Raw genomic sequence first — 22,524 nt, 5'->3', positions numbered from 1 at the left:
TTTTTTTTTAATATTCCTTGAGATTTTCAATCAACTCGATTTCGAATTTTTTAGCACCCGATCTTCTGGTTGACGTCGTTAAGAAAGAGGAACGAGTGCACAGGAAGCATGGTCGGCGTGAGCATGATTAGATCCGGTCTGCCCGATGACCTTGCCAGTGATACTAGCGGTTCGTTAAGGTGGTTGCAGTCTTGGTTTGCTTCTGTTTCGATTTCCAGCGAACTCGTCAGCCGGCATGGCTTCCGAGATGCTCCCCCTGAAACAAGTCGAAGGGAAATAATTAATGGACTCTCTGTTCGATTGTACGTGGATAACAAGCTGACCGTAAAAAGAAATATACAAATACGATTAGAAAATATAATCCGAACCCCTTTCGGTTTGATCTGAAGGTTTCTTTTTCTAGACGGAACCAAAGATTCTTATCTGGTTTATGGTGAGCTAAGGAACTCTTTGAAAGCAGCATTTATAACTTTCGAAAAAGAGACAGGTATTTCTTGCGCGAACAATTGAATAATTAATTCGTTCTCTAAATATCCTTATCTGTTGTTCCTAAAATACATAATGATTGGAAGCTTCTTACGGGAAGCGCAATCAGCCGCTGATATCATTGAAGTCGAAACGCCATTAAAACCATATTACGATTCGCATGCGGCATGCTCCATTCATGAAAACACAAAAGCAATAAACAAGTACAAATCAACGAAATAAATCCTCCGAGAACGAGACGTTACAGGAATTATACCATTGCGAGGATACAAAAGACTTGCTCATGAGCTACTTCCTTCAAGTAGTCGAGCGGTGTATTTTCCGGTCGTTAACTTCCATATAATGGGATATTAAAGAGTACGGACACAACGCTACTATTTTTCAACTGTTCATTATCAAATTACGCAGCGGGAATCGTTGCAACGACAAAACTGTAACGACTCGTACCTGCGTATCTTCCATTTAGCTGCGGTAAACGCTGACTTGTCTGCGTTTTTTTTTCACTTCCTCGTTACGGAAACCAGGAAAGGTGATTCACAATACAGTTTCTAACTGTACTTCTCGCGATTCTTTCTTAGAAACAAGCAATTGCTTCTTTTCAATTTCCTAAATCTATAATAAAACAGTCCATTCCTTGAATAGAAATTAACTTTAAAACTTTAGGCGCATACATTGTTCGTATCGTATGTATGTATTTTGATTTGAAAAGAAACGCGGCAAACGCCTTTGAAAAGACGTTAGGTTTTCAACGCCTTAACTAACTTAATTCCAGCGAGTTGTAAATCTGCTGCATCTCCAACATCTGAATATCAATCTTTTACAATGACTTGCTCTCCAATTTATTAAAATTACATCTCTCCCGTTGCACCGACCTTCTTTAGAGGTTCCCGCGGCAGGTTGAACCCGCATCACGTATCTTCCCTCTTCCTTCCACCCCCTGTTCCCTTTCTCTTTCTATCGGACGGGAAGAGCGGGAACGCTTAAAACGCGCGAATCGCGCGAGCGCCTCACGATTTGCGAAACATCACGTGAAAATCACCGATCCGATCTCCGTGCGCGCGGTGCACCGTGGGGGTAACGATTAAATCGACAGGATATACTTTATTGGCTATTCCGTTATTACAGGCTGTAGTTGGCGGGGAAATAGTCACTATGGATCGATAAACTCCATTGTAACAACGCACCTTCGAATTGCATCGGAAACGCTTCTGTATTGCGTCCACCGTATAACCTATCATCGTGTGTTTAGGGTAAATCAGTGGATCGGAAGTTACGTTTCTATGTTTCTCGCCTGTCAGTATAACACTGTGCAAGAAATACAGCAAGATCCTAAAATCATTCGAGTACAAGTAGCGTAAAATGGTCGTTTAAATTTCAATAAATTAACTATTCATACGTTAATTATACGCGGTCAGGATTAAGGGGTACGACGATGGAGAAGATTTTGTTAGCTAGATGTTGAGTAAATAATCGAAGATGATAATTTTATAAATGTTTCGTATTTATGATGATGGAAAAGATTTAATTTGAGTTACGTTACGTTTGAATAAGATAGACTTTTCCAAGAGTGGAGGATTTGTAGAGATAGTGGACGTAATAGTAGTATGATTTAATACTTGATGTGTCTTTTTTTCTTTGACATATAGGTCACTGTGGGGAGTAATATTGATCTAGATATAACTATCTTTTCTGAGAAGTACGTATATGCTTATGGGAACTATGTTTGGTTAATCAATAGAGCCATTCTTTTGAGAAAGTGAATCTCGAAGAATTTGACGATATTTTGCCTTGTTTCAATAGTACATCATTTTAAAGAAACGCCTGCGATTATAGTATATAATTGCACATAGGTATATGCAAAATTGCATTTTCAAATAATTAAATCAAAAATATAGGAATGTATCAATGGGAAGAATATTTGTTAAAGATCTTTCCTTCTTAATCAAATTCGTCCAACAACCCCATTCTCGTCAAACATAAAATGAACGGTGCCTTTCTCAAAGAAACAAGAAGAAAATTGCTGTCGTTCTAAAGTTCTTCTCCATTGCTAAATTACCGTTCGTGTTTCTGGTTACACTCCAATTATTCGATTGTAAGAAGCAAGCAATCCCTCCATCCAAGGGCTAGATATGGTTTCTCGAGTAGTTCTCTTCAATACCGTTATATCGATGAACTCTTTTTGAATAAAGTTCACATTTATAAAGCAAACACAATAAAATACGACAGGACAATTGTAATCGATAAATAACATTTTATTAGGAAGCTAAGATATCGAGTTCTAATTGTGAATATCAAGCGCTCGTCGTTCGAGGAGATTACCAATATTTTCTTCCTTAACAATATGAATTACGAAGTTTCGATACCGTTTATGACATTAAGATCTCTTGATAAAGTTGTATCGTTAAAATCTTACTGTTCCTAGGGAAAATATATAGTTAATATATATAGTTAAATATATGTCGGAGATGAAAGGACACCGGAACCTTGGGATAGCCCCGCAACATTGCAATCTAAAGTCTACTATAACTGTAACTAAACTATTGTAGTTATTCAATCCGATTGTAATTATTCGAGATTAGTGACGGTGAGCTTTGGCTCGAGGTGACAGTCTGTCGCCCAACGTAGCCGCGGTCAAGGGATGAACGCTTTGCCTAACAAAGGTATGGAGTAATTCTATAGCTCTCCTTAAAAGAAATATTCGTGGCGACACGCGACAGTAAACATTCCAACGGTTTCTGTCCCGTGGCTCGCCACCCGCAGACCCTATTCTTCGAGTAAGATGATTGCCAGATGTCGATGCGTCTCCGCAGTACATGTTCGGCTAGCCCGAGGGCCCGTTATAAATCTTAAGGTTTAGTTAACTAAAGTCCTTCAAACAGACAAACAGTCTTTGTACCAACTACGGGAAGATAGGGGAGACATATTTTTCAATGAGCGGCGTCTCCCACTGGCAACTTTCCCTCAAGGGCGGCTAGCATCTTTTTCTAACCACCGATATGGAGATTGACCAATTAGCAGCAACGTCAATTTCCCTTTACTTCCTAAACGAAGGCTTTCCTCGACGAATCCGATGATCTCGTGTCCTTAGACACACCCCATTATAGTTTTCCTTTGTGGCATCATCGGGACGGGACGGGCATTCTTTTACGCGCTCCCGTCGACCAAAGACCAAAGTCTTTACGCTCAGCAATTATTTTTACGAGTCAGACTTAGATTCAGCGAGAACGCCCATCTGTCATCCCGTTGGCCGCGGATTCGTTATTGAACCGGAGACCACTGTCACGAGTGTCGCGGACGTCTCACCGCCGTGGTAGATTGTCAAAACCTGTGTTATTCATACCTGTGTCAATAAATCGTATCTTCGTTACACCGCAACGATGGCTACCTTCAATGAAGACTCCTCAAACACCGACAACCCTATCCCCAATGTCATTCCGACATATATATCCACCGAAAATGCGCTCTTGTAGACAAACGCTCGATTCGCGTCATAGCTTTTAAAGCTTGTCGCATCTCAATCCGTTGGAAAAAGTTTTTCCTGTAGCATATTTTATTTTTACGAACCAACAAGGTCTTTGTTTATTTCCTTCTTTTTTTTTTTTTTGCTCCAATTTCCCCATTGTTTTTTCAAGGATAGTATTTCAGAGCCACTAGTCAAGTTTATTGTAACAATAAACTTACATTTCGGAAACATTTTGTGCTATGAAACAGAATACACTAAAGTTTGAAGGTCACATCGATTTTCGAAAGTTTATAAATGGAGGTGTATGACAGTATCATCAGCTGTTGCTGTCCAAGTAATTCCAACATCGAAATACTACAACGATTCCAATCGAAAGCGCTAAGAGCCTTAATAGACGCACCTTGGTATGTTACCAACGAAACCATCCATCGCGACCTCAAGATACCTACAGTCAAGGAGGAAATAGCAAAATATAGCGACAGATATAGCAAAAGAGTCAAGAAACACCGAAATCCCCTAATCACTGGACTACTCGATACGACGGACCAGATTCGCAGGCTGAAGAGGCACTACTCGCTAGACCTAAACGTTAGATTCATTTAATTATCCAAATTAAGCATATGCACTTACTTATAATACTTATAAATTATACCTATCTATAATAAGTATTAACTTATTGTAAATAAACAGCCATGTCACTGCGCCGCGCCAGAAAAATTACTGAAAATTCTCAACGCGAGAATTGATTGTAATTTCAACAAATAAATAAAAACAAAAAAAAAGCTGTTGCTGTCCCCAAGCGCCAAAATACGTTCTGACTACTATTTTATGTATCTCACAGAAGTATGTCTTCATTCATCATCTCCCATGCCATCCACCAACGTGTTCTTAACATGTTATCTCCTAGTAAAATATTGATGTTGAGTCAGATATCCAACTGAATAATCTTTTCGGTGTCTACTATAAGACATTTAAAACCAAGGCTCGTACACACGTGTGCTTATGCGTCAGATGTAATACTTAACAGGAAACCTGCTTATATTAATATTAAATTTATGCATAGTAGGATGTTCGACCTTTGTAAAAATGAAATTATAATACATACAGTTTCGCCGTGGAAAAGTGAATCTTTCTAGCATGTCCACGCAAATGAAGGGGAGGGGAGGACTGTGCATGCACCAAACAACTTTACGTTCGTAATTTTTCACACAAATGTACAACTGTAGGGAAAAAATTATCTCTGATTTTTCGGATGTTAGGAATCGACAATATCGCATAACGGAATGCTGTGTTCTACGTATTCTATTTTTGTTACGAAAGTGGTACAAACGAAGTCCACATAAGAATAGTACAACAAAATCGGTTGAGGTTAGGTTATCGTGCAGATATCGCGGCCTTTGCATTGGAAATCACGCAACTGCCAGTCTCGTCGTTCCTTGTAAACGAAAGAAAGGTATTGTAATCGGTCGGAATTAACATAAAACTCGTCGCATGCGACCATATGGCCTGAATGTTGAATAAACGAGAGTAGAGCGCGAGCTATGTGATTCTAACCGTTTAGGCGGAAACTAATGATTGTAACCAGGGCCGAGATATATGCCAATATTACTTTGCTCGACAAAGCGTATAAGATGAGGAGAGAATCGCGATAAAGTAGAACAAGAGACAGATATTCTCTACGTAAAGCAAGTCTGTCAACTAGATTGAAATCCTATAGCTATAACTACAGTGAATCCATATTCTGGCGAATTGTCTTTTCACAAATGAAGCTTTTGAAGAACGGAATTGATACAATAACTACTGTTCATTCATAACTACTGTTGTAAGAATCTATATATTTGTCTATGTATATCTATATATGTCGATCTATATATATTTGTCAGAATGTCATTTTATCAAAAAACCCATCCTCTGTAATCATAGTTTAACGAAGCATAATTAATAGAAGAGGTAGAGCGTTAAGTGGAGATGATTTAATCACAGTTAAGTAGATAAATCTCTATATTAGTCTCTTTAATTAAAATGTCCTACGTTTTATTTGCGTCATTTTTTTTCTTCATCCAATTTAGAATGTTTAAATAACAATAGCCTATACAATATAATTTTATGTAAAAAATTGATTGTACCATGTTTATTACAGATATTTAACATTTTTGTGTACATACAAAATTTAAATTATACCTCGCTTGAGAACAAAAATTCTATTTGTTTTCCTAACATGTACTAATAATTATTGATCAAAATAGAAAAAGCTGGAGGAGATTACTTAGGAAGATTACTTAGCATCTTATATTCCTGTCAAGGCTCGAACGATTTATCTTCCTTTAGATTTTCTTAAGTTTCCATTTCTCTGACTTGCTATTTTAGTTAGCTTAGTATACGTGCTATACATAGGTATGTATAGTGTCATGATCGCGACAGTCTTGAGTTACCCACGCTTTATCCTCTGTAAACTATTTATAAAAGAAGAACAAATTACATGTTAGAACTTTCATTCAATTTACCAATACAAATAATTTTAAACGAGAAAAAAGACCTAATGCAGTGGTTTCAACTTAAACATATCCAACAGTTATTTACGAATAAATAGTATAAATCTTTTAGCAACATGAAATTCGCGATATTTATTCAAATATTTATATTTACAGTGCGCCATCAGCAAAGAAAACGTGTTTATCGAAACGTGCGCTATCGATTTTATGCTTTTGCCACGCAAACAGGGAAATTGCAACGCAAAATTGAATTCGCACTGCAAAGCGTTGACGTTACGACATTAATTACATACTTCAAAAACACCGAAGGTATCACACGGAATCAGAGAGATTCTATGAGAAGTTAAACGCATAGTCACCCTATTGGGAATAGGATTGCTTTGATTCGAGCTCAAACATAGGGAAAGCTGAAAGAATCTTTTGCGGATCTTCCTTCTTCTCTACATTGGATTTTATAGAAAACGACTTTAACCTTTTCAAGGAAATACGGAAATAAGGATTTTAGATAGAGAGATTTATCTGGAAGGAAATGGATAGAAAACGTAGAACCAGTTCTTGTTCGTTGAAAGATTTTTTCTCTTCGCAGAGATTCAAGCTTTAAAGAACGATCAAATATGTGCGCAGCTGACTTACGCGTGAAGTTATTATTAAAAAAAATTGTTGCATTTAAAAGGATAAATATTAATATAAATTTAAAAAAATTGTTTGTTCAATTATCATAAGTTTAATTTAAATTTAAAAAAATTGTTAGTTCAATTATCATAAGTTTAAAGATATGTAGATATTGTATTTACATATCGAAAATCAGACAGCAATATTAATTAACACACCTAGTCAAACGCACACGTACTTTAAAACCATGCTTTAAAATCGATATTCGCTGAAACAATACATCGCTCTGCGCTTCCAATTTGTTTTCGCACGAAGAATCAGTCCACTCATTGTTACCGTCACCATCTCTACCGTAATCTATATTACTCGAATAAATTCTATATCTTGATTGGAAAATCACATATTTTAACGAACTTCCCTATTTTTTGTTTTTTATGGCTTTAACTGGCAATTTCCATAATGTTCTATAACTTGACAATAGACTGATAATATTTCAGGATATATATACATACATCATGTTTTTGAGGATTCTGTAGTAAAATAATTATAGTTGGGGAGTCCAACTTCCCAAACCGCGACAAACATATTTCACACATCCACGACGACTTTACAAGCAGACCTCGCGCGGTTTTGGGAAATCGATGAAGGACCCTCAATTAAACATATCTCAGAGGCAGATCGACGATGCGAAGAACACTTCCAAGCCCACACCCGACGCACCAGCGAAGGACGATACATCGTCGCTCTACCTTTCAACGATCAGCTTCAGCCACTCGGATCCTCTAAAACGCTGGCAATTAAACGACTCGCCTCACTCAATCGCCGATTCCAGCACGACAAACGCTTCGAATCAGAATATCGAACGGTAATACAGGAATACCTGGCATTGGGACACATGACGAAGGTCAATGTCAACCACTCCGACGACAACGGATACTATTTACCCCATCATGGCGTGACCAAAGCATCGAGTCAAACCACCAAACTCCGTGTAGTTTTCGACGGATCGGCACCAAGCATTACCGGAACCTCCCTAAACGATACACTTTACACAGGACCCAAGTTACAGGAAGATTTATTTTGTATATTAATTAGATTCCGGGCTCATCAGTACGTACTCACTGGCGACATCGAAAAAATGTATCGGCAATTCCTCGTACGACCAGCGGATCGGAAATATCAAAGGATATTATGGCGCAGCGCGAGTGGAGAAACAGAAACATATGAGCTTAACACCGTAATACTCTTATCATAGAAATAGAAGCAGTCCTCAATTCCAGCCCTCTAACTTCTATCTCCACCGATCCAAATGATCTCCTAGCCCTCACTCCCGGACATTTTCTCATTGGCGATTCATTAATGTGTTTACGCGATCGAGATTTCAGGGACATTCCATCGAACCGACTCTCCAAATGGCAGCATATCCAACAGCTTAAACAACATTTTTGGAACCGCTGGCATAAGGAGTATTTGAACGAGCTAACCAACCGCAATAAATGGAGCAAGGGTGGACACAGCATCCAAAAGGGCACAATCGTCATCCTCAGAGAGGACAACGTTCCCTCCATGCATTGGCCTCTGGGCCGAGTTATCAAGATTCATCCAGGCGCCGATGGTGTTGTAACGTCAATTCATATCAGAGACCAGGCCACACACCACGGACAGGATGGCATCCAGATGTCTGCATATCCTTGGCGCGCACCCTCAATAGTCTTAAGTGCCCACCAGGGGGCCTTGGCATTTTTATAGTTAAGGTCCTTCGGACCAAGCGAGTATTTCCTGTCTTAAATTTCCCTTTACGTTTATTGTCTGCCACGTGTTAGCTTAGAAAGTTGGTTTTCTCCACATCTGGTATGTTCCGTTGGCAACTTTCTCGCGAGGGCGGCTAAAACCCTTCCTGGTCCACCAACCGTCCTATTATCCAATCGGAGATGGTGTCTACTGCCCTCACTTCCTTAACCAAAATTGTCATCAACAAATCCGATAGTCCCGTGTCCTTAGACACACCCACCCCTAGCTTTCCTCAGACACAGTATCGTCAGAAAAGCTTCACTTATTCTGTATCCTTAGAATAGTCAACATATCTATGTCGGTCTCTACTCTTATAAGTCGCGTACTTAATGTATTGTTGTAACTAAGTCTTACATAACGTGGTTGGAGTGAATTGTGATTTCTGTTAATTCAGTGCGTGATACATTGTGATTGCTGAATTCATAATAAAGGTTGATTAAAACCAAGTAAATAGTTGTGTTACGACTCAACTATATTTTATTTCCACCGACCAACCCAAAAGTTACGTGACATTTTGGCGATCCTGCCAGGATCCATCAGCTTCGAGAAAACGAAATTACGCATTTCGGGCTACGGTCAACTTCGAAGATTGAGGATCAACGGACCACTGCAACAGAGCAGACACCTCTGACGTTTCGACAAAGGAACACCGCAACGGCCCCTTTCCTACGGGCTAAACGATCAAGGTGAGCGAACGCTGAACTCTTTTGTCAAATAGCACAGACAGTACAAGTAGTATAACAATGGCAACGCCACAAGAAAGTAATACCGAAATGGTTGACGCCGCTTTAACTAGTAGTGGAATAGACCCAACAGTTAGAGCTATAATAGACGCATGGCAGAAAGAGAGCGAGAGTTCCACGCAACGATTTAACCGACTCGAAGCAGAGATCGCACGAATAAGCGATAAGTTAGCAAACATGCAAATGAGAAACGGATCAGAAGCCAGCTCCCTGATAACTATAGATGAAATAAACCCCACCACTACGGTTCAATCAGTCTTCCGAGAACCCCCTCCAATGACTCAGCCACCCCAATCACCCGAGGGCAGAGCGTTCCTCCAACGTTCTACGCAACCAGAGCTTAAAGCTACAGATGTAATAAGATGTATATCATCACTCAACGGCGAAGATGATATAGGAGGGGAAGAATTCGTTAGAGAAGTCGAAGAGATGAGGGTAATGTGCAGCGAACAGTACTTACTGCTTAGAATGATTAAGACTGAGAGAATTTCGGGAAAAGCAGCTATGGCAATACGTAGTGTGCACATTTCAGAATACGCACACTTATACCAAGCATTACGACAGAACTTAGCGACCCGAAGCTCGGTCCGTGAAAACCAGGATCAATTACGAGACACTAGACGTTTAGTGAAGGCGTACAGAGCTATATTACTCGGTTTAGACGAGCCTACAATGAATTACAGCACAGCATTACTAATGAATACCCAGAGGAAATGAACAGACGCGCCGTGAGCGACAGAATCGTGAAAGACTCGATAACGGACTTTGTTCGCGGATTAAAATTAGAAATAGGACAAATACTACTGACCACTCCGCCGCAGAATTTTATTGAAGCCGAGAAACGCGCCATCGAAATCGAAAGATACTTTCATGAGCACAGAACCCGTAAGGAACGGACCATTCGCCCCGATAATCGACCACGACCAGTAACAAATTTCACGTCCACACCGCCCAGAGCGATTCAAAATGGTTTCGCCCAACAACCTAAAACGGCCTTTCGACGAGCACCGTTAGAAGAACGAGCCCAGGTACAATGTTTCAAGTGCAAACGATTTGGACACAGATCAAACCAATGTCCAAATTTTCGAACACCAAGCCTACAACAACGAGCACCCCCAATCAACTTCGTCCGGATGGAAACGAAAGAATCAGGATCAATGCAACTACAGGAGAACTACCCACAGTGCTCCTTGGACCAGCCGGACAACCGAAACGAACATTTCTTGTCGACTCAGGGGCGGGAATCAACCTGCTCAAGCGAAAATGGACAGCAAGAACAGAACCGGTACCTGTGAAGAAATTCACAATGGGACACTCTGAATTCGAAACTTCCGAACGCGTCATTATAGATCTGTTTGACAAAAAGATAGACTTTCATATAATAGATGATGATTTTCCGCTAATAGAAGATGGAATATTAGGGTTCCCCGCATTACGACAGTTTAAATTCAATCTTTCCAACAACAGATTAAAACTAAATAATAATACTATTTTGTTACAACCGGCAACGACCATATCACCTGGGCAAGCCATATCAAAGACAGTGTACCTAGAAGGAAAACCGACTCCAGTATGCTTTATCAATGGTGGTGAGGCCAACTTAAAAATCACTAATTGCATCGAAAATTCCAACACCTACAATCAAATTTCTACATTCAGAGATCTAGTTAGACTTTCACATATAGAAAAGGCTCTCAGAGAACCAATTGAAAAGATATTACTTTACTATTTGGACGTCTTCAATCTCGAAACAGAACTCTTACCGTGCACTTCACTTGCTAAGCATACAATTACCCTAAAAGAGAACAAAATCATAAACACTAGATCCTACCGACCCCCTGAATGCCACAAAACAGAAATTAGGCGACAGATGGACGAAATGCTTAGGAAAAACATTATAGAACCTTCCGACTCTCCATATAATTCCCCAGTATGAGTTGTACCAAAGAAACAAGACGCCTCGGGAAAACAGAAATGGAGAATTGTAACTGACTTCAGAAAAATTAACGAACTTACGGACCAAGACGCATATCCACTACCCGACATAGATGACATAATATCGCAGTTAGGAAACGCAAAATTCTTTTCCGCCCTAGACTTATCCTCGGGATTCCACCAAATTCCTATGGATCCCAAATCAAAGAAGTACACTGCATTTAGCACACCACAAGGACATCACCATTATAATCGAATGCCGTTTGGACTCAAAAACGCGCCAGCGACATTTCAAAGAATGATGGACACTGCGCTTCGCGGACTTATTAATAAACATTGCTTTGCATATTTGGACGATATTATTATTTTTGGTCAATCGATAGAAGAACACAACCAAAACCTAGCTATCGTTTTACAAAGACTTAGGGAATTGGGGCTGAAACTACAGCCAGATAAGTGCGAATTTTTAAAGCCCGAATTGAAATACCTCGGACATACCGTAACAAGTGAGGGAGTAAAACCCAATCCGAAGAAAATAGAAGCAATAAAAAACTTTAGACAACCTAAGAACCCAACAGAAGTAAAATCTTTCCTCGGGCTAGCAGGTTATTACAGAAAATTTATTCGTAACTTTTCAAAGCTAGCAAAACCCCTTACGGACCTCACGAAAGAGGACACGCCATTCCACTGGACCGACAGAACACAACTCAGCTTCGATACGTTAAAAGAAAGATTATGCCAAGCACCGGTACTAAAATATCCCGACTACACAAAAACATTTACGTTGACAACGGACGCCAGTAACGAAGGTTTAGGAGGGATCCTTTCACAAGACGGGCACCCTTGTGTCTTCATTTCGAGAACATTAAACCCTCCTGAACGAAATTATACAACGACGGAAAAAGAATTATTAGCTATCGTTTGGGCAGCTAAAAGACTGAGACAATATTTATTAGGCCGTAAATTCCAAATTCAAACAGACCACCAAGCCCTTAAATGGCTACACAACTGTAAGGACCCCTCCAGCCGATTGATCCGATGGAGATTAAGATTAGAGGAACACGAGTATGACATAGATTACGTAAAAGGAAAGGAAAACGCGGCCGCTGACGCCCTATCCAGAGTACACGCGATAACACAAACTGACGTTTTATTAAAACAATTCAAAGACTGGGAAAAATCAGAAGAAATACCAAAATTATTAAAACTAACACCTAACAAAGACAACTTTTTCCAATTAACAAAACCATATCTAGGCCCATATGACGAAACCGCATGGTTACAGAAAATATCAAACGTACTCAAAACAAATAGAAAGATAGGGATAGGAGACAACAACTTAAACGCACAAGACAAAGCACACATAAAGAGACTTCTTTTGTTTTTCAATGACCAACGCGACGATATAGAGTTTGCTTACGAGCCAATACAGCGCTTAAGTGACGAAGAGATAGAACAAATACTGAAAGAAAATCATGACTTGATAGGACATCCCGGAATACAAAAGACGTACGACAGAATCAGAGACAAATATAGTATCCCACACCTTATGGACAGAATAAAAACCAGAATAGAAACTTGTGAGACCTGTCAAACCGCAAAAATGACTAGGGTTCGACCCAAAGAAGAACCATGTATAACCGACACACCATTGGAAGAAAACGAAACGAGGCAATTCCTTTATACTGTCCATTCACGATGAACTCACAAAATACCTTATCCTTGTTCCTATAAAAAACCAACAAACAGAAACTATTTGGAATTCCCTGTTAGACCATTACATATACATCTTCTCAGCGCCTAAGAAAATACTGACAGACAGAGGACAAAATTTTATTAGTAGCTTAATGCAAAAATACGAAGAAGCCTTCAAAATAAAACACATTAAAACTACTAGCTTCCACCCCCAAAGTAATGGATCATTAGAGCGAACTCACGCTGTAATAGCAGATATGCTAAAGTGTGTTCAAAGGGACTCAGGGGAAGAATGGGACGAACATTTAAATTTTATATGCCTAGCCTACAATACGATGATACACGACTCGACCGGTTATACACCTTTTGAATTGACATTCGGCCACAAAGCCAACTTACCCTCGACCATTTCACGAAATCCACAACGCACTTACGCGGACGAAGTAGCATTCAGAAAACAAGAATGGGATTCTAGACTTTCGAAAGCTCGCGACCAATTGATTAGGAGTAAACAAAGATATCAAAGAGATCAGAGACGACGAATAATAAAACCCCAGTCAATATTTAAAGAAGGGGATAGAGTCTTAATACACAACGACCATAAAGAGCATAAATTAGACATAGAGTGGCTAGGACCCTACACCATTGAGAGAGTTAAAATACCGTATTATGAGGTTTTAATAGAAGGTAATATCAAGAAAATTAATGGAAACCGGTTAAAACCTTATTTTCCAGGACGGGCTTCATAATTATAATATACTTAGGCAACACGCAAACAGCAACCTTACCGGAAAAGCCAATTGACCTAGAGATAATCCGCAGAAACACTGAGATTTTGGAGGACCAAAATCAATCTAAGAAGGGGGGGTATGTAACGTCAATTCATATCAGAGACCAGGCCACACACCACGGACAGGATGGCACCCAGATGTCTGCATATCCTTGGCGCGCACCCTCAATAGTCTTAAGTGCCCACCAGGGGGCCTTGGCATTTTTATAGTTAAGGTCCGTCGGACCAAGCGAGTATTTCCTGTCTTAAATTTCCCTTTACGTTTATTGTCTACCACGTGTTAGCTTAGAAAGTTGGTTTTCTCCACATCTGGTATGTTCCGTTGGCAACTTTCTCGCGAGGGCGGGTAAAACCCTTCCTGGTCCACCAACCGTCCTATTATCCAATCGGAGATGGTGTCTACTGCCCTCACTTCCTTAACCAAAATTGTCATCAACAAATCCGATAGTCCCGTGTCCTTAGACACACCCACCCCTAGCTTTCCTCCGACACAGTATCGTCAGAAAAACTTCACTTATTCTGTATCCTTAGAATAGTCAACATATCTATGTCGGTCTCTACTCTTATAAGTCGCGTACTTAATGTATTGTTGTAACTAAGTCTTACATAACGTGGTTGGAGTGAAGTGTGATTTCTGTTAATTCAGTGCGTGATACATTGTGATTGCTGAATTCATAATAAAGGTTGATTAAAACCAAGTAAATAGTTGTGTTACGACTCAACTATATTTTATTTCCACCGACCAACCCAAAAATTACGTGACAGTGTCATCCGGACAGCTACAGTTCAGACGGCAAAGAGCAATTTGGATCGGGGCGTCAAAAGGCTTGTCCCACTGCCAATTCAACCCGATCTCGAGAAACCCGAACAACTAGCCACCGAAACGAAATAAGATGGGAACTTCAACCACACCTCCCTAGTTTGATCGGTACCCTCTCAACGGGGGAAGAATGTTACGCCATGCGGCTTACCATAGGTCATATTCTTAACTATCGATCGCGGCACTATAATGTCGGCGACGGATCGTCGCGTCTGCCCGGCAAACAAACATTGTAGTGGCAAGCGCATGGTTCATTAAGCAGGGCGACTTCCAGAAACGTCGACTCGTGGCCCGTATTTTACCTCGCTGTAAAAGAATGTGGCGTGATCCGAACGTAGTGGGGGTCGCCTTCCAGAAAAAACGAAAAAAATCGAAAGGCGTTCAGAACTTTTCGAGAAGTCGAACCGTCAACACATGTGGTATGTCGCGCATTACTTATCAACCAAAACGCAGTTACATTTTTTTTCTTCCATTTATATCTTTCTAGTTAATAAGTTGTTGAAATAAACATTAATTTATTTGTGTTAATTCTGTGGAATTTCATTGAACTACCCTTATTATCATAATCGAAATAAGGGGATCGATCAGTTCGTGGCGTCGATTATTTAATCGTAACGGGGACTTACAACTCTCGTTGACGTGCTATCTCGCGATCGCGTCTCTCCGCGAACGGTCGAAACAAAATGATTCACTAAAAACTGTCCTGAATTCCTAAGAATTTATTTACCGCAAAACTGACAAAGTGTTTATTTAAAAAATGAGGTTGAAGGTCGTCCTTTTCTTTCATTTCATTCATTTTCATTTTCTTTCTTAAGTATGGCTAACACAATATCTAATCAATTAAAATTTTATATTTTCACGTGAAAAGTTTCTTTAGATAATTATTATCAACATGATGACTAACTCTTACGGATTAATACGTGTCTGTAGAGCAATCCGGTGGACTTGATCGGCTTTTTACTTCGAAAGTTGAGTAATCGGTGTCGCTTTCTTACGCATCTTTGAACTGTATAAATGTTTTAAAATTGTTTGATCCAGAATGTACCACACCGGACAATCATGAAGGCAGGTGCCTTGACTACAGAAAATGTAAACCTCTGCAAGAAATATGGCAGATACAGTACCGTACAGCCACCGATTTTTATAGACGATCAGTGTGCAGATACCGGGGCAATGTTACGATCGTTTGCTGTCCGAACGATCCAAACAAAGAGAAGAGAGAAATTTTAATAAAAACTGTGTATAAGTATAAGGCTTTGCGACCACCATACTGTGGTTTTAGCAACGTCTCTCATACCAGGGTGGTGGTCGATGGTAAATCAGCTGAACTTGGTACGGTTTATGTCTTTCTTTCCGATTAATAATAAGCCATTTACTGCAAAGAATGAACTTTAAAGGCATTAAACAGCACATCAATGTACATTTCAATTAGACTAAATAATAATGCTATGATTTTATCGGTAGTAACTTTACTTATTAACTTGAATTATTTCTTCCTTTTACTTCATGTTAGGAAGAGTATCTTTTTGCTTGAAATAAAAAATTGATATAGGAGTAATAATATGGATAGAGATCAAAAACTGTTAGGGCAGAAATCACACGTTTGAACTTTATAGTTCAGTATAGTTCAAATAGAAATTATATAGAATTATTTAATAATTTGTATTCCACTGGAATAAAAATTTAATTTCTGTCTTTATCAAATCTCTATTTCGAAGTATTTGTACGTATGTACTTATCGTCTGCTGTATGATCGAATATCGAATAGGTAATAATCGTTGTTACTCGTTATGTGAGAAAAAATTATGTATATTCACAACTATGACTATTGCATTTTAGGCGCTTGGCCATGGATCGCTGCATTAGGTTTTCATAATCCCCGAAACCCAGACAAACCACTATGGAAGTGCGGAGGTTCCCTGATATCGACTAGGCATGTTTTGACCGCAGCACATTGTGCACGTATGGATGGAATAGAAAACATACACAATCATAATATTGCCATTCTTAGATTGGTGGAGGAGGTGCCATTTTCGAGTAAGTCCTCAAATATATATATATATATATATGCTATTGAGTATTACTGAAGTATCATATCCTGAAATTTCGTACTGTACACATATATTGTGTCATAAAGCGTGTACAATTCTTTCTCATACTTTTGGTCATTCGTTTCCTGCATTTTCATTTATTTTTTTATTTTTCAGGGTACGTATATCCCATTTGTACGAAAGAGCTCCTACGAAAGAGCAACTTCGTCGGCTATAACCCCCTTGTTGCTGGATGGGGAGCGTTAAGATATAGTAAGTGATATCAATTTTATAATAAAATTAAACAGTTCCAGTCTCAAATATCTTTCTTATTTTCTTCGTAGGACGACCACGACGTAATGCATTAATGGAAGTACAAATGCCAGTGATTAAGAACGCCGAATGCAAAATAACTTATTCCAAATTTCCTAATGCACCTGATATCACTGATGGTATAATATGCGCCGAACATGCTCAGGGTGGAGAGGATTCTTGTACGGTAATTAAGTTACAGGGTTACTACAAACTATACGGTATCTGAAGACACGTCGATTCGAATTAACATCAAATCGACGTCTTAAACATTAAAAATAATAGATAAACACAATTTAATAGTTTTGCCCCCTTCTCGCACCTCGTTATGGTATTTAATCTAATTTCCTTCTAATCTTAGTTTTGCTCAAAATACATATAACATGTACGTTATAAATTGGAGTATTTCAATACACAAATCAATAGAAGATTATTACTGTATATAAGTATAATTTCAATACAATTCGATCGATATATTTCAGTATCTTTGATTAAAAATTTAACGATCCTTTCAGGCTGACCGCGCCGGACCAATGCTGATACAACATGAATTAACCTCGTATTTAATAGGTATTGTGTCTTATGCTTATAAGTGCGGCACAGCTGGGTATCCCAGCGTTTACACTAGGGTCACATCGTACCTTGACTTCATTCTCCAAGCGATGCAATAATATGATATTACTGTTCCATAAATATCGTTGTGTAAAAAACGTAAAGTTGGATTTTCTTATTGTGGAGATAAGAAACAGCTCAAATTTACATTGTTTTGTACGTTACAAATTATAGGCTTAAAATGTACGAAATGTAACTTTGAAACGACACTAATTTTTTACGCACGATAAACCTCTACGACTTAGGTATGTAAAGATGATAAACGTATATTAATTCTATTAATTTGGTAATAATAAACCAACTTTCTGAGAAGTTCTGTAAATTTCGTTTCTGTTGTATCAAGAGAATAATGGAATATTCCACTTAGATCATATACTTCTTGTATGTACGTACAAAATTTTCCGGCTAATCTAAAACACTTCATAAGATAGAGAGCTTCTGGAAATTCGGACACAGAGAGTGCATAAAATACAAGATAAGTCTCGTGTCTTTCAAAATTATTTTTTATTCGCTAAAACGTCCTGTGTACTCATGCAATCACATGCAACCTCGAAACTTCACTTATTTTTTATCACTTTCCAATTCAATACACAGTTTCTGCATTTTTGACTATATGTAAGAGAAATTTCCATTCAGCCAACGGTGTACTTACAGATTATAGATTCCTATACGACTCTCAGTAAAAATTTATCCGCACTCCAGATAGTTAAAACTTCTGTCGACCGTATTGATCCATCTGCACTCTTCGTATGACGTCAATATCTGTTCAGTGCTGATGCGCAGGTTTCTTTGTGTTACGTCAATTCGTTTGTGACCGTTGCGCGAGTAATGGCGCTTTGCAATGGTGATTTGCAGGAAAACAGTGCAGGATGCTGTGATTCGTTTCTTGTGGGCGGAGGTTATGTTTGATGCCTATATTTATCAAAGATTTAATGCACATTATGGAGAAAGTGTTTTGTCACGAAGTGTGTTTGAATGGGCACAAAAGTTCAAAGAAGATCGCACAAGTGTTATGAAAAAACGGCTGGACGCCCGTCCACATCCACGATGACAACATTGAACGTGCTCATGAACTTATGCTCTATGGAATAGACGAGTGACACTGGATAATGTGGCAAATCATTTGCAAATCAGCCACGGCTCTGCTTATGCAATAGTGCACGACAGATTTGGGTTTTAAAAAGTTTGTGCGAGATGGATGCCGGAGAAGCTGATGAAAAGGTGAAGACGACGATGCATTCGTGGTTCGCAGCTCAGCCCAAAACATTTTTTAATGAGAAAATACGAAGGTCCCTCGGCAAATGGACAAAGTGTATACAGAAATTGAGTGATTATGTCAAAAAATGATGTATGTCTTTTTTGACAATTGCTTAAAATAAATTCTACACCGACAGAGCGGGTAACTTTTTACTCACCCTCGTAAGACACTTAAATTTCCAATCTATTATGATGAATAAAAGAGCTTATACTAGTAAATCTAATTGTATTTTGTTGCATGAGAGTACACGTGTATGTGATGTACATTACCTTTATATCCCCTTGAACGCTTCAATATTGCGCATATATACTATATTTTGTGCAGCTTCTATAAAATTTCGTATGTTTGTTTAGGCTGTTAATCTAGAGGCTGGAGTACAAAGAAGTGGCACAATGATGTGGGCTGATGACATTTATAATTATCGAGGAATCACCCCTACATTCGCTCAGGTATATATCGTTGACTATAATGTATTTAACATATATGATTGTTAGAATATTAATAATTAATTTTTAATTCTATCAGAATTTTAATGAAACTGTCCCTTGGGAAGGAAGAACTGATACCTTGATATCACGGTTTGTACATCCTATATATACGACAAAATTTAGAACATTATATAACGAAGAACCAGATCGTCGTGGCCATGTGATGTGAATAAAAGGACTTGAATTTGATGATATTTTTATAATGTTAGATAACATAACTAAGTATCTTCACAGTAAGATAGGATGACATGGTTTACATGATCTTAATGTTGTTCACTTGAGTGATGATATTACAAGGAAAAGTGTAATATCACAGGTAGGATGATTCATAATTTAGAACTACTAACTCATGTATGTATTAAAAATTAAAGAAACATATTAAATTTTATAGGATATTTATGTTTAGTAACCAGTAATTCAGAGATTGGTATTCATGGTTACTATAACGAGGCTGGAGAAACGCACCCTTTCTTCTTTGCAAATGGTCCTGTATTTATGTCTAAGCCGAAACTGGAACCTCTGAATAATTTAGATTTATTCTTGTTATTTTCTAAAATACTTATCTACAGTATACCATAAGGAATGATACCGTATCGCACCTAATCAAGTGCCTTAAGAAACATCAACAGGATATCACAGTAATCCTGTATCGACTGATATGTAAGTAAAAGTTATGTGTCATTGTTATACGCAGTTATGTGTTAGTGTTATACACAGTTATTTATAATTTTCTATTAATTCAGTTGTAGCCACTGCAATATCTATGACACTGGTAGTAATTATGAGAACAATAATGATGTGTTCTATAGGAGGAAATGATGATTAGGAACAAAAACTTACAGGTAAGTCAAAGTATATGTTATTTGCCATTTGAAAAGAAAGTTACTAACTTGGAATTTTTTGATAAATAATAATTGTGCAAAATATATTGGATTTCAAATTTGTCAAAAATTGAAATTTAAGAAGCATTGCAATAATATAACATTAATATTTTGATTTTTCAGGAGATATCATGCGGTGGATGGATAATATGTAAAAAATATTAAGCAGTATATGAATTTTCATATTGCGTAGAGATAACAAAATGAATTTTAAAAAATGTCGACATGGCAATAAGAAATAGCATCATGACAAAGAATATATAAAGATAGTTTCATTTTTTATAAATAAAAATTTGTTGTTCCAGATTTTGAAATATAGTGAAACGTTTAATTAGTATCTTAATATCTTTAAATAATTATTATTTTAGAATCAATTGTAATTGTATCATACGTACTTTTGAATTCGTGCAAGAACATATGTTATTTTGAAGTAGTTATTATTAGGAAATTGTTAGACGCGAACAGTATGCGAAAAGTTAGTATGTAGTGTAATAATTATCAATCAAAACACAAGAATTAAATTCTTTAGGAAAAAATTTCCGGAATTTCTTATTTACACGATTATAAAGAAATCCATAATAAAAAGGAGCTGCTTTCTAATACTTCTCTTCCTTGTAATGCCTACGTTAACAATAACGAGGTTCGACTTTTTGTTTTTAGAGGGATACTGGAAAATTTGAAAGAACAGTACCATTGGGAAGAAAATCACGATATTGAAAACGATATTTGCAAGTAAATTTCCAAAAAATCTGTTTTCAAATTTTCGCTTTCTATTTCACATTAAAAGAAAGGGAGGGCTACCTTCTTTTTCTGCAAGACAAAACAAACATTCTGAATCTCGTATCAATGAATGATGTCAATAAGTTATTTTTCTTTTCAGATTGAACAATATTCCAGATTTATTCATAATTTCATACTACGCGAAGAATAGACTTTCATAGGTATATAAGGGAAATATTAAGTATAGGAAAACTCTTTTTCGTTGTAGGTGACATATGCTTCACGGTTGAACACATGTATTTTTGAACACATATAAATGAAAAAGTACTCCTATGGAGAAAAAGAATTGATACCTTCGATTGACATTAGATAATGTATATAAACTTATGAACAATCACTATCAGTTTGTATTTTAGGTGCACACGCAGATTTGTTGGAGTTCTTATAAAATGTACTTCCTGTACGAACGTTTTATTCTTCAAAATTTTACGATACTATGTCTCATATGATAACTATATGGATTAAACGTAATATAAATGATCCGAAAATAGACTCGAACGACATTAATTGTCTTTCTATTTATAACAATATCGAAAATACAAGTAAAGCTGGAGCAATAGTATGCAAGAATGGACTATTTATTATTTTAAACCAAATCATAGCATATTCAGAATGCACAGTATTATCATGAAATGTAAATGAATCAGTTGTAAACGAACGATTTTACTGTAAAATCGTTGCCTCCTTTTTTTCATCTGAAATATAGCGGCAATGAGTACATTCTTTTAATATATAATAAAACGAGATATCTTTATAAAGTTACATATGTCATCACTGGTAACTGTTATATCGTATGACACCAAATATACCGTTAGTATGGAATGATATTTTTATGAAGATACACTTTAATGATTGATTTTATGAATGAAACGTTATATAAGAAAAATTATCTCTTGTTATTCTATGAAGTGTAGTAGCTAATGAAGATTAATTTTACGAAGTATTAGAGCAAAAGAGAATTAAAAAAGTAAAAAGATCTAAATAAGATTGTTCGTGTGGCTTAATTATCTCAATTCTGGTACACCACTTGTTACATTCTAACTAATTAGCGCTAAACAATAACTTGCAAATATTAAAGATATTAACACCTTAATATTAACACCTAAAGGTTTTCAGGCAATTTTATAATATTTGATTATTGTATATCTAGTCATTGATTGATAAAATTTCTTGTATAAGCATAGATCGAGGTTGATGTCATATGCAGATTGCATATCATTGACAGGTATCGTTTTAATTTATTTTATGGCTAGAATCATTTGAATATTATACGAATAATTATTTCCATTCGAACGATTAATAAATCACGTACCTATAAAAGATATATTACGAAAAA

General features: G+C 37.5%; 1 long non-coding RNA gene across 1 annotated transcript; it reads right to left on the bottom strand.

The window, feature by feature from the left end:
* LOC117241032 lies at window positions 1-18,473 on the bottom strand. The gene is made up of 2 exons (XR_004494868.1): window positions 18,434-18,473; window positions 1-256 (listed from the first exon to the last, which is right to left on the bottom strand). It is a non-coding gene; the product is annotated as an uncharacterized LOC117241032 (long non-coding RNA).
* Between the last annotated feature and the right edge of the window lie 4,051 nt (window positions 18,474-22,524).

The sequence above is a fragment of the Bombus vosnesenskii genome, unplaced genomic scaffold (assembly GCF_011952255.1).
Source record: "Bombus vosnesenskii isolate JDL3184/JDL3185 unplaced genomic scaffold, Bvos_JDL3184-5_v1.1 scf7180000015185, whole genome shotgun sequence".
Classification (NCBI taxonomy): domain Eukaryota; kingdom Metazoa; phylum Arthropoda; class Insecta; order Hymenoptera; family Apidae; genus Bombus; species Bombus vosnesenskii.
The sequence above is the reverse complement of the archived record's forward strand: the minus strand, read 5'-3'. Positions and strand labels throughout refer to the sequence as shown.